The following is a 13,671-nucleotide window of genomic DNA, read 5'->3' as shown; positions in this document are numbered from 1 at the left end:
ATATTTTATTTGGAACCTGAATCAAGCAGCCACTAAGAGAAAAAGCATCACATGAAAATGAAGACCATGGTGTTCTGCTGCTTATTTGGCTACAGCTTATTTTCTGATCTAGTTGGAGGCTGTGGAGAGTGAGCTGTGGTAGACTCATTAAGGAGGATTATAGCAATCCAACTTGGAAAATGGGATGTAGCTTCCTTGCCAGCTGGAGATGAAAGATCCTTCTAGTGCTTATGGCAATCAAAGTTCAGAAACAGTAAACCGGACCAAAACTGGTGTTCTGGTAGACTACTTTGCCCCTGGAACCCAGCGGACAGTTTCCTTTTACTGGAGAGCCTGGATTTTCTTGAGAATTTAGCAAATGCTTTTCCTTTAACAAATGTTAACACCTCACTTACTTCGCCCAGGTAAAGTTCAGTCCAGCTGACATCCATCCATATCTCTCCACCCCTTTGGCTTGTTTCTTGGTTTAGTCTTTCAATCACATGAGGGCAGATAATCCGCTAAAATGCTTCCTTCTCTCTTCTTCTCCCACACTGTATCACAGGCAGTGCCATTGCTTACAGATTTTGCTTTTTTTATGAGACACAGCACGAGTTACCAGAAGTTAAATTTTTGAAATAGTATTGAATTATGTTTTCCATCGCTTTTCATGATTTCTGCTTTTGAAGATCTGTTTGTTCACTTTTATGTGTATGTGTGATTTATCTTCTTGTACGCATGTGCTCTTTGTGTGTGCCTGGTGTCTGTGAGGGTCAGAAGAGGGTGTCAGATATTCTGAAATGGCTGGACAGGCAGGTGTGAACGACCACACGGGTGCTGGGATACAAACTAGGGTTCTTTTTTTTTTTAATTTTAATTTTTATTTTTAGTTACAATTTGTTGACTCTGTGTCCCAGCTGTATCCCGCTCCCTCATTCCCTCCCCCTCCCCAACTCCCTCCCTGGTCTCCTCCCTGCCCCTTTCCAAGTCCACTGATAGGGGAGGACCTCCTCCCCTTTCATTTGACCCTGTTTTATCAGGTATCTTCAGGGCTGGCTGCAAAGTCCTCCTCTGTGGCCTAACAGGACTGCTCCTCCCCTGGCGGGGGGGAGGTCAAAGAGCCTGCCCTTGAGATTCTGTTAGAAATAGTCCTTGTTCCCCTTACTTTGGAAAACTACTTGGTTACTGAGCTACCACGGGCCACATCCAAGCAGAAGTTCTAGGTTATATCCATAGATGGTCCTTGGTTGAGTGTCAGTCTCAGAAAAGACACTGTGCCCGGATATATTTGGTCCTTGTAGAGCTCCTATCCTTTCCATATCATACTAACTGCCCTTCTTTCATATGATTCCCTGCACTCTGCCAAAGGTTTGGTTATGAGTCTTAGTGTCTGCTTTGAAACACTGCTAGGTAGAGTTTTTCAGATGCCTTTTGCGGTAGACTCCTGTCATACGTTCAATGCACATCCCATTTTTCTTTCTAAATGAGGATTGATCATTTTCACCCATGTCCACTTTCTTGATTATCTTCTTTAGGTGTGCAGATTTCATTATGTTTATCATATCTTGTAGGTCTATATAAGCGAGTATATACCAAGTTTGTCTTTCTCCTTCTGGGATACTTCACTCAGAACGATCTTTTCTAGATCCTACCATTTGCCTGCAAATTTCATGACAAACTAGGGTTCTATGCAAGATCACCAAGTGCCCTTAACCGCTGAGGGAACTCCACAGCGCGTTCTTCTCTAGTCTGAATTCATTGCTCCAACATATTTTCTAACACTATACATTCCTTGAATACAGAAATAATATTACAGATTATGAAATGCATAATTTTATATTACGGTCATATAGTAACATATGCATATATATACCTTAGTATTTAAATTATTTCATGTATGTTTTTTTTGTGAGGAGAGATTCATAGGAATTTTTTTTATCTGTTATGGTAAAATTTGATCATTTCTTATAACTATGTGTCATTAGTATGTTTGGAGAAATCATCATTTCACTGTTTTTTTTTTCAGATTGTCTCTATTTAGGATGCTCATATAACATTCAAAAGGTAACAGATAAGATTTATGATGTTAATATTGTTAAAACAAAGGCTGGCACATAGAAAGTACTAGACATGTGTGTTTTATTTTTTATATTAAAGTTAATATTTTAGTATTATCATTATTATTTATTACAATTTATTCAATTTGTGCCCCAGCTGTGGGCCCCTCTCTCCTGTCCTCCCAATCCTACCCTCCCTCCTTCTTCTCCCCTTATGCACTTCCCTTAGTCCACTGAGTTGTGTATTTTAAATGAAATAGGCCAATGATTGTTTTCTATAATTTTAATACATAATTAAATCAAGCTCTTGATCCTCCTGGTTTATAAATTTCTTTAATTATAATCATGAATAATAAAAATAAAACATAGCATTTAAGACATACTAGGCGTTGCATTATAAAATAAAGGTGGGTAATGTCAATCTATTTTTAATTAATGCGTATTCAACTGAAATTATTTAATATTAAATTTGGACTTAATGTCTCTTCATTAAATGGAAATTTTATTTCATTATAGGTCACAGTTTTGTTTAGTAGATATTGATAGGAAATCACCTTATTATCATCACAGATAATCTGTGGTATCTTTGTCTGTCTCCTGACTTACTATCCAACATATCTGCACACTTCTTTTCACTTTTACTTTCAAGCCATTTTACTTCATCGTAGTAACTCAATGGTAATCTTTACTAAGCCAAAGATATTATTCCATGCTTATTTTAATATTCCTGTCTATAAACACAGTGTTTATTAAGTAGAAGAGGTGATCAAGCAAGTTGTCTCACCATGGTCCAATTTTCTAGGATGGTTGGGTCTACATGTGATAGAGAAGGAGGCATTGGGATGCCCATTAAGTGACCAGGAAGATGAATCCACAGGTAAACGTGCTTTCCACACAAGCATGAGAAACTGAGTGGTGTAGGGAGCAAAACAACTTCCCAAAGTTGTCCTCTGACCTCCACTTGCACACCTTGGCATACATGGGGCATACCATGTCATGAATGCCCACCCTCCTCCTTCTCTTGCTCTTTTCATGTGTGTGTATATGCGTGTGTATGTGTGCATCATTTATAGCCAGAAAAAGAATCATTTTTAGCTGCTACTCAGTATATTCAGAATTTAATTTTATGCATATATGTTCCCTAATACTAAGAGAAATCTTATTTAGCTGTTAATCAATACATGCAGAATTTATTCTGTAAGGACCTTTAATAAATTTTTACTGAAATATAAAATCAAGACTTTCATTAGGTATTGTTATAAGTCAATTTGTTTTGTTCAGTGTTGGTAGAATAGATAAACAACACCACTTTATACATTATTAATATTTATTCCTTTTGGAGTGTATACCCTATATTCAGAGATACAAGATGCAAACAGTGAAACCTTCTACTGACAGTCCTCTGTTTGATCTAGGTGGGCATAATTCCACTAACACGGTACTGCTAGATAGTTTCACTCCCTAAAATAAAAGCAATAATCTTAAAAGACCTAGAAGAGCTTTAATTTAATAAAGTATGTGTGTATTGGAAATAAACGAGTAGTTTAAATGTGGCCAAATATTTCCCTTTAAGTGCCAAACTTGAATGTAGAAAAACTCAGCTTCAAAGTCAAATTAGTAGATCCTAGATTAAAGAAGGAATGTAGGCTCAGATTAATATCTTTGAAAAGGAATGACAATTCTGTGGAAGGAGACTCAGAAGACTGACAACTATGTGTTGTATGCTTTGTAAGTTTAATTAGGAAGGGAGAGATCAGAGACTTGCTATACAGCTGGAGTATAATTGAAACAAAACATCAGAGAAACACCCCAGAAATTTCAATCTTGAAAGACAACCACCATCAAACTAAGAACACACATCATGAACAATTTTTAAATTTTTTTCTTTACTATTATTATTATTATTATTAATTATAATTTATTCACTTTGTATCCTGGCTGTAAGTTCTCTCCCTCATCACCTTCCAGTCCCACCTTCCCTTAGTCCCACCTTCCCACTTTCCCTCCCTATGTCTCTCCCTTAGTCCACTGATAGAGTAGGTCTTCCTCTCCTACTATCTGACTCTAGCCTAGCAGGTCTCATCAGGAATGTCTGGATCCTCTTTCTCTGAGGCCTAGTTAGGCCACCTTGCCAGGGGGAGAGTGCAGGGAATCTGATGGAAGAAGGGGGAGAAAAAAAGACCTGGAGGGGAGAGGAGCTCCACAAAGAGACCTACAGAGCCAAAAAATCTGGGCTCAGAGGATCCTGCAGAGAATGATGAATCAATCAAGAACCATACATGGAGAGGACCTAGAGCTCCTGCTCAGATACAGCCCATGGGCAGCTCAGCCTCCATGTGCATTCCCTAGTAAGGGGAGCTGCCTGTGACATGGACTCAGTGGCTGCCTCTTTGATCATATCATGAATTCTTAAGTGTGGATCAGCTAAGAGGTTTTCCTTGTCCCAAATGCAGCACTTAAATACATTGTTGAAGACTTTGTTTCTTTTTTTTTTAATTTTTTATTAATTACAATTTCTTCACTTTGTATCCACCCTGTGGTTCCTTCCCTCCTTCTGTCTTATCCCTTCCTTTATCCCCCTTCTGCACCCATGCCCCTCCCCAAGTCCACTGATAGGGGAGGTCTTCTTTTTCTTCCTTCTGACCCTACTCAATTAGGTCTCATCAGGAGTGACTGCATTGTCTTCTGTGGCCTGGTAAGGCTGCTCCCCCCTCAGGGGGAGGTAATTAAAGAGCAGGCCAGTCAGTTCATGTAGAGACAGTCCCTGTTCCTATTACTATGGAACCCACTTGGACACTGAGCTGCCATGGGCTACATCTGTGCAGGGGTCTTAAGTTATCTCCATACATGGTACTTGGTTGGAGTATCAGTCTCAGGAAAGACCCCTGTGCTCAGATTTTTTTGGTTCTGTTGCTCTCCTTGTGGAGTTCCTGTGCTCTCCAGATCTTACTGTTTCCCACTTCTTTCATAAGATTCCCTGAACTTTGCCCAAAGGTTGCCCTTAAGTCTCAGCATCTGCATTGATAGTCTGCAGGGCAGAGCCTTTCAGAGGTCCCCTGTGTCAGGTTCCTGACTTCTTCCCTTTTTTCTCCTTCTGATGTCGACCCTTACCCAGGGTCCTCCTTTTTAGGTGTACAGATTTTTGTAGATTTATTCTATATTATATGTCTAGTATCAACTGATAAGTGAGTATATACCATGTGTGTGTTGCTGCTTCTGGAATACTTCACTCAGGATGATCTTTTCTAGTTCACACCATTTACCTGCAAATTTGATGATTCCCTTGTTTTTTAGTTGCTGAATAGTATTCCATCATGTAAATATACCACAATTTCCATTGAGGGACATCTGGGTTGTTTCCAGGTTCTAGCTATTGCAAATAAAGCTGCTACGAAAATGGTTGAACAAATGTCCTTGTTGTGTACTTGAGCATGTTTTGGATATATGTCTAGGAGTGATATAGCTGGATCTTGAGGCACCATTATTCCTAATTGTCTGAGAAAGCTCCATACAGGTTTCCAAAGTAGTTGTACAAGTTTACATTCTCACCAGCAATAGAGGAGGGTTCCCTTTTCTCCACATCCTCTCCAGCATGTGTTGTCATTTGAGTTTTTGATCTTAGCCATTCTGATAGGTGTAAGATGAAATCTCAGGGTCATTTTGATTTGCATCTCCCTGATGGCTAAGGATGTTGAGCATCTCTTTAAGTGTTTCTCTGCCATTCGATATTCCTCTATTGAGAATTTTCTGTTTAACTCCGTACCCCATTTTTAATTGGATTACTTGATTTGTTGGTTTTTAACTTCTTTAGTTCTTTATATATTCTGGAGATTAGCCCTCTGTCAGATATAGGGTTGGTGAAAATCCTTTCCCAATCTGTAGGCTGTCATTTTGTTCTGACAAAAGTGTCCTTTGCTTTACAGAAGCTTTTCAGTTTCATGAGGTCCCATTTATTGTTGATCTTAGAGCCTGTGCTGTTGGTGTTCTGTTGAAGAAATTGTCTCCTGGACCAATGAGCTCTAGGCTCTTCCTCACTTTTTCTTCTAACCAATTTAGTGTGTCTGGTTTTATGTTGAGGTGCTTGATCTACTTGAACTCTAGTTTTGTGCAGGATGATAAATATGGATCTATTTGCATTTTCTATATGTAGACATCCAGTTAGACCAGCACCATTCGTGGAAGATGCTGTCTTTTTCCATTGTATGGTTTTGGCTTCTTTGTCAAAAATCAAGTATCCATAGGTGCGTGGGTTTATTTCTGGGTCTTCAATTTCATTCTATTGATACACCATTCTGTTTCTATGCTAGTATCATGCAGTTTGTATTACTATTGCTCTGTGGTACAGCTTGAGATCAAGGATGGAGATAATTCCAAAAGCTCTGTTGTTGTATAGGATAGTTTTGGAAATTCTGGGATTTTGTTGTTGGTTTATTTTTTTTTCATATGAATTTGATAATTGTTCTTTCAAGATCTGTAAAGATTTGTGTTGGTATTTTGATGGGAATTACATTGAATCTGTAGATTGCTTTTGGCAGGATGGCCATTTTCACAATGTTAATTCTACTGCTCCATGAGCATGGGAGATCTTTCCATCTTCTGATATCCTCTTCAATTTCTTTCTTCAGAGACCTGAAGTTTTTTTGAACAGGTCTTTCACTTACTTGGTTAGCATCACATCAAGGTACCTTATTTTATTGGTGGCTATTTTTAAGGGTGTTGTTTCCCTAATTTCTTTCTCAGCACTTTTGTCTTTTGTATACAGGAAGGCTTCTAATTTTTTTTTAGTTAATTTTATATTCAACCACTTTGCTGAAGGTGCTTATCAGCTGAAGGAGTTATCTGGATGAATTTTGCGGGTTGCTAATGTAAACTATCATATCATCTGCCAATAGTGATACTTTGACTTCTTCCTTTCTGATTTGTATCCTTTTGATCTCCTTTATTCATCTTATTGCTCTAGCTAGGACTTCAAGTACTATGTTGAAGATATATGGAGAGAGAGGTCAGCCTTGCCTTGTCCCTGATTTCAGTGAAATTGATTTGAATTTCTTTCCATTGAGTTTGATGTTGTTTATAAGCTTGTTGTATCTTGTCTTTACTATATTTATGTATGTACCTTGTATCTGTGATCTTTCCAAGACTTTAAACATAAATGGATGCTGGATATTGTCAAATGCTTTTTCGGAATCTTAGGAGATGATCATGTGGTTTTTCTCCTTCAGTTTGTTTATCTGATAGATTACATTAATGGATTTCTCTATATTGAATCACCCTTGCATGCCTGAGATGAAACCTACTGGGTCATGGTGGATGATATCTTTTATATGCTCTTGGATTCTGTTTGCCAATATTTTATTGAGTATTTTACATCAATGTTCATGAGAGAGATAGGTCTGAGTTCTATTTTTTGGTTGGGTCTTTGTGTGGTTTAGGTATCAAGGTGAATGTGGAATGAGAAGAATGAGGAGGAATCAGAAGATTAAAACATTTTACCAGAATTAGTGAAAGGCCAAGCAAAGAAATTCACTCAGGACCCAAGAGAGGCCAGTTTGGATCAGTCAGCTTTTAAAGGAGTTTGGATCAGAACATCTTAGTTGAACCAGCCAATGAGAGTTCAGAAAGAGCTATAAAGGCTTGGGAATAGCTCTCCTGTCATCCCCTCATCTGAGGAAATAAAAATATGTTCATCTAGTGCCCAATATGATTAGAAGGAAAATTCACTGTGATTGGAGGAGAATGCCCACCAGTGTTGCAGAAATCAAAAGAAATATGACAGAATTGTCAGAGAGGACAGGAGACATCTAACAGAAAGGCTCAGAAGAGGACTTTGCCTGCTATTGTCTCTGGATAAATCATCAGTTAGAGTGCAGCTGGAAGTCCAAAAAGACTCAGGAGACTCCAGAACTTTAGGAACCTCTAAGACAGTGAATCATACTAAGCCACATGAAATGGTAATTTTAATTATATAGACAGAATTTTCCTGAATTAAAAAATGGGAAACTCAATTTCAGATCTCTTAAGAGAAAGGGCAGGGCTTGAGGGTATAGAAACATTAGTTGAAAAACACAGTACTGTGACTGCCGGAGTAAACTCCTCCTTACTTTGAATTGCAATCTTTATATATTTCCTCTCCAAAAAAGATTGAAAAAATAACTGTATAACAAGAAAAAAATAGCTATGATGGTATAAAGGCTTGAGAGACAAAAAGCAGAGGAAAAAAGAAAACAGGATGTGCTTACTTCTGAACCTATGGTACCTAATTATAGAGGAATTTTATTCCAGCAACATTGCATTTCTGGCTGGAATATATACTTTTTCTCCCTGTGGCTGAAATACAGACATGCTTTTAATGCATACCTTTAATACCAAACAATGACATCTAATTGAGGGACAAACAAAATGAAAAATCAGAGAATGATTTGACAAAATGAATCAAAGACAGGATACACCCAACTCTTAGGAAAACAGACAGTAAAGAAGATCAGCACAGAGATCAAAGATATGGGAGTTCAGTACAGTTTGGTGTGCTTCAGTTGAATGCAATACATTCTGTGGCTTTCAGAGGCAGTTTTTCCCAGTAGAACAACTCAGTAAGAATCTAAGAGAATTAAGTTTGAATCAGTCATTTTAGAAAGAAGTTTTGAGCCAGAACAACTGAGTTGAACCAGCCAGCCAGAGTTTAGAAAGAACAAGAAAGTGTGAGCTTATTCAGCAGTAAGTCTCACAGGCTTAAAATTTTCTAGGCCTAGATTAACAGACAGAGGCAAGAAGCTAATGTCTTCAAGGTCTGGTATTGGAAAAGATTAGATTATATTTCCAGGCTTGGGCCTAGCGATAATTAGAACAGAGAAAGAAATGCTCTCGGCTCTGCCCAAGTCATGCATTCATAAAGTTATGTCCCTTATCTCATTACCTCTTCTGAGGAAAGAAAAGCAACATTTACATGTAGTGAAATTGATGATCAAGATAGAGAGCCCACTGAAGCTATGCCACCTAATGAAATTGAGGAAAGGGAACCACCCCCACTCTGTTTTCCAGTTACCTGGGAACAAACCAGAAAATGGTGAAAATTTACAAAACAAACAATTAGCCTAGAATCTTGTTAAAATACAATATCTTAAACATTTCAAAGAATCAATAGTATCTTATGGAATGTACTCATCCTATGTGAGACAGATGTTAAATACCTGGGTTACCCAAAACAGGATTATCTCCCAAGACTGGAAAGATTTAGCTGGAGTTATGATAAAAGCTGGTTCTCAATTACAATGGCTGATGTGCTGGTGAGAAGAGGCTGCAATTATGGAAGATTAATAGATAGAAAGGTGTTAATATTGTGAAAAGAGCAATTTTTAGGAGAGAGTCAATTTGCTGCTTTAAAAAAAAACAGATGGGCAGAGGCTTTCAGAGGCCCTCTGTGGTAGGTTCCTAGGTTGTTTCCTGTTTTCTTCTTCTTCTGATGTCCATCCTCTTTGCTTTTCCGGATGGGGATTGGACATTTTAGTTAGGGTCCTCTCTCTTGCTTAGTTTCTTTAGATGCACAGGTTTTAGTGGGTTTGTCCTATGTTGTATGTCTATACGAGTGAGTATATACCATGTGTGTCTTTTTGCTTCTGGGACAACTCACTCAGGATGATCCTTTCCAGATCCCACCATTTACCTGCGAATTTCATGATTTCCTTATTTTTCATTGCTGAGTAATATTCCATTGTGTAGATGTACCACAATTTCTGCATCCATTCTTCAGTTGAGGGGCATCTGGGTTGTTTCCAGCTTCTGGCTATTACAAATAAAGCTGCTACAAACATGGTTGAGCAAATGTCCTTTTTGTGTACTTGAGCCTCTTTTGGATATATGCCCAGTAGTGGTATGGCTGGATCTTGAGGAAGCGCTATTCCTAGTTGTCTGAGAAAGCACCAGATTGATTTCCAGAGTGGTTGTACAAGTTTACATTCCCACAAGCAGTGAAGAAGAGTTCCCCTTTCTCCACAACCTCTCCAGCATGTGTTGTCACTTGAGTTTTTGATCTTGGCCGTTCTCATGGGTGTAAGGTGAAATCTCAGGGTTGTTTTGATTTGCATTTCCCTAATGGCTAGTGAGGTTGAGCATTTCTTTAAGTGCTTCTCTGCCATTCGGTATTCTTCTACAGAGAATTCTCTGTTTAGCTCTGTTCCCCATTTTTTAAGTGGATTACTTGGATTGCTGCTTTTCAGCTTCTTTAGTTCTTTATATATACTGGATATGAGTCCTCTGTCAGATAAAGGGTTGGTGAAGATTCTTTCCCAATCTGTAGGTGGTCGCTTTGTTTTGATGACGGTGTCCTTTGCTTTACAGAAGCTTTTCAGTTTCATGAGGTCCCATTTATTGACTGTTGCTCTTAGAGCCTGTGCTGTTGGTGTTCTGTTCAGGAAGTTTTCCCCTGTACCAATGAGTTCTAGGGTATTTCCCACTTTTTTTTCAAGCCGATTTAATGTGTCTGGTTTTATGTTGAGGTCTTTGATCCACTTGGACTTCAGTTTTGTGCAGGGTGACAAATATGGATCCATTTTCATTTTTCTACATGTAGACATCCAGTTAGAACAGCACCATTTGTTGAAGATGCTATCTTTTTTCCATTGTATGATTTTGGTGTCTTTGTAAAAGATCAGGTGTCCATAAGTGTGTGGGTTTATTTCTGGGTCCTCTGTCCGGTTCCATTGATCCACCATTCTGTTTCTATGCCAGTACCATGCAGTTTTTAAAACTGTTGCTCTATAGTACAACTTAAGATCAGGGATGGAGATACCTCCGGAAGATCTTTTATTGTAGAGGATTGTTTTAGCAATTCTGGGTTTCTTGTTATTCCATATGAAGTTGAGAATTTTTCTTTCCAGGTCTGTAAAGAATTGTGTTGGTAATTTGATGGGCATTGCATTGAATCTGTAGATTGCTTTTGGTAAGATGGCCATTTTTACTATGTTAATCTTGCCAAGCCATGAGCATGGGAGATCTTTCCATCTTCTCATATCTTCTTCTAATTCTTTCTTCAGAGATTTGAAATTTTTTTCAAACAAGTCTTTGACTTCCTTGGTTAGGGTTACTCCAAGGTACCTTATGTCATTTGTGGCTATTGTGAAGGGTGTTATTTCCCTAATTTCTTTCTCAGCCCTTTTGTCTTTTGTATACAGGAGGGCTACTGATTTTTTTGAGTTAATTTTGTATCCGGCCACTTTTCTGAGGGTGTTTATCAGCTGTTGAGGCTTACTTTGTGACCCACTATATGGTCTATTTTGGAGAAGGTTCCAGAGGTGCTGAGAAGAAGGTAAATTCTTTTGTGTTTGGGTGTAAAGTTCTGTAAATGTCTGTTAGGTCCATTTGATTCATGACCTCTGTCAGAGACATTGTTTCTTTGTTTAATTTCTGTTTTGTTGACCTGTCCTTTGTTGAGAGTGGGGTGTTGAAGTCTCCCACTATTAATGTGTGGGGATCTATATGTGCTTTAAATTTTATCAATGTTTCTTTCACAAATGTGGGTGCCCTTGTATTTGGGGCATAGATGTTCAGGATTGTGATGTCTTCCTGGTGGAATTTTCCCTTGATGAGTATGAAGTGTCCTTCCCCATCTCTTTTGATTAATTTTGGTTGAAAGTCTATTTTATCAGATATTAGAATGGCTACTCCTGCTTGCTTCTTGGGTCCGTTTGCTTGGAAAGTCGTCTTCTAACCCTTTACCCTCAGGTAATGTCTATCTTTGTGTCTTAGGTGTGTTTCTTGTATGCAACAGATTGCTGGGTTTTGTTTACGTATCCATTCTGTTAATCTGTGTCTCTTTATTGGAGAGTTGAGTCCATTGATGTTGAGAGAGATTAATGACCAGTGGCTGTTAGATCTCTTGATTTTGATGTTGGCTGTGGTCATCAGGTTGTGTGCTTGGTTGCTTTTTGTTTTACTGAAGTGAGGTTATTTATTTCCTGTGTTTTCTTGAATGTAGCTAGCTTTCTTGGGTTGTATTTTCCCTTCCAATGTCTTCTGTAATGCTGGATTTGTTTGTAGGTATTGTTAAAATTTGTTTTTGTCATTGAATATTTTGTTTTCTCCATCTATGAGGACTGAGAGTTATGCGGGGTATAGTAGCCTGGGCTGACATCTGTGTTCTCTTAGGGTCTGCATGATATCCGTCCAGGCCCTTCTAGCTTTCATAGTCTCTGTTGAAAAGTCAGGTGTGATTCTAATGGGTTTGCCATTATATGTTACTTGGCCTTTTTCCCTTGCAGCTTTTAGTATTTTTTCTTTGTTCTGTATACTTACTGTTTTGATTATTATGTGGCGGGAGGATTTTCTTTTCTGGTCAAATTTGTTGGGTGTTCTGTAGGCCTCATGTATTCTAATTGGCCTCTCCTTTAGCTTGGGGAAATTTTCTTCAATGATTTTGTTGAAAATATTTTCTGGGCCTTGGAGAAGGGAGTCTTCTTTTTCCTCTATACCTATTATTCTTAGGTATTGTCTTTTCATATTGTCTTGCATTTCTTGGACGGTCTGTGTCAGGAATTTTTCGGATTTAACATTTTCTTTGACAGATGCATCGATTTCTTCCATTGTATCTTCTACATCTGAGATTCTTTCTTCCATCTCTTGTAGTCTGTTGGTTATGCTTATCTCTGTAGTTCCTGTTTTCTTCCCTAGATTCTTCCTTTCCATTATTTCTTCCATTTGTGTTTTCTTTAATTTTTCCAATTCTATCTTCAGGTCTTGAGTTGTTTTGTTTACTTCCTTCACCTGTCTGATTGTACTTTCCTGTTTTTCTTTTAGTTCCTTCAACTCTGTTTCTATCATTTCATTCAGTGTGTTAAGCATTTCCTTTCTAAAGGCCATAAACTGTTTGGCTGCAGCTTCCTCTATTTCTTTATGGATGGCAATGTTCTGTTTGAGTTTATCTTCCTCTATGTCTTTTCGAATCTTATTTGTTTCCTCTGTTATCATCTTCATGAGCATACATGTTAGGTCATCTTCTTGGATTTCAGTTATGGTGGGGTGTCCAGGGCTACTTGCCCCTGGGTAACTGGGTTCTGGAGATGCCATATTGCTCTGTCTTTTGTTGCTTGAGCTTTTACGCTGGCCTCTACCCATTGTGTTATCTTAGGTGTTTGGGGTTATTTTCTGGTGGTTCCTGGGGATCCTGCGGTGGAGAGAATCCCCTTTGCAGAAAGCTGGTTTTTCCTGAAGGATGTCTTCTCAGCTTTTTGGGTATAGTCCCTGGATGGCTGGTGTTTTTTCAGGAGTTGCTCACCTCAGGGATATGGAATTTTATGTAAGAACTGGGAAATAGTAAGAGCTGGAGAGGACAGGGTCTCCACAAGGAGAGCAACAGAACAAGAAAATTTGAACACAGGGAACTTCCCAGAGACTCATACTCCAACCAAGGACTATTCATGGAGATAACCCAGAACCCCTGCACAGATGTAGCCCAGGGCAGTTCAGAGTCCAATTGGGTTACATAGTAATGTGAAGAGGGACAGCCTCTAACATAATCTGATTGGCCTGCTCTTTGATCACCTCCCTCTGGGGGGGAGCAGCCTTACCAGGCCATAGTAGAGGACAATGCAGCCACTTTTGATGTGAACTGATAGACTAAGATCAGAAAGGAGAGGAGAACCTC

This window comes from Meriones unguiculatus, chromosome 10 (assembly GCF_030254825.1).
Source record: "Meriones unguiculatus strain TT.TT164.6M chromosome 10, Bangor_MerUng_6.1, whole genome shotgun sequence".
NCBI classification, from domain to species: domain Eukaryota; kingdom Metazoa; phylum Chordata; class Mammalia; order Rodentia; family Muridae; genus Meriones; species Meriones unguiculatus.
The sequence above is the reverse complement of the archived record's forward strand: the minus strand, read 5'-3'. Positions refer to the sequence as shown.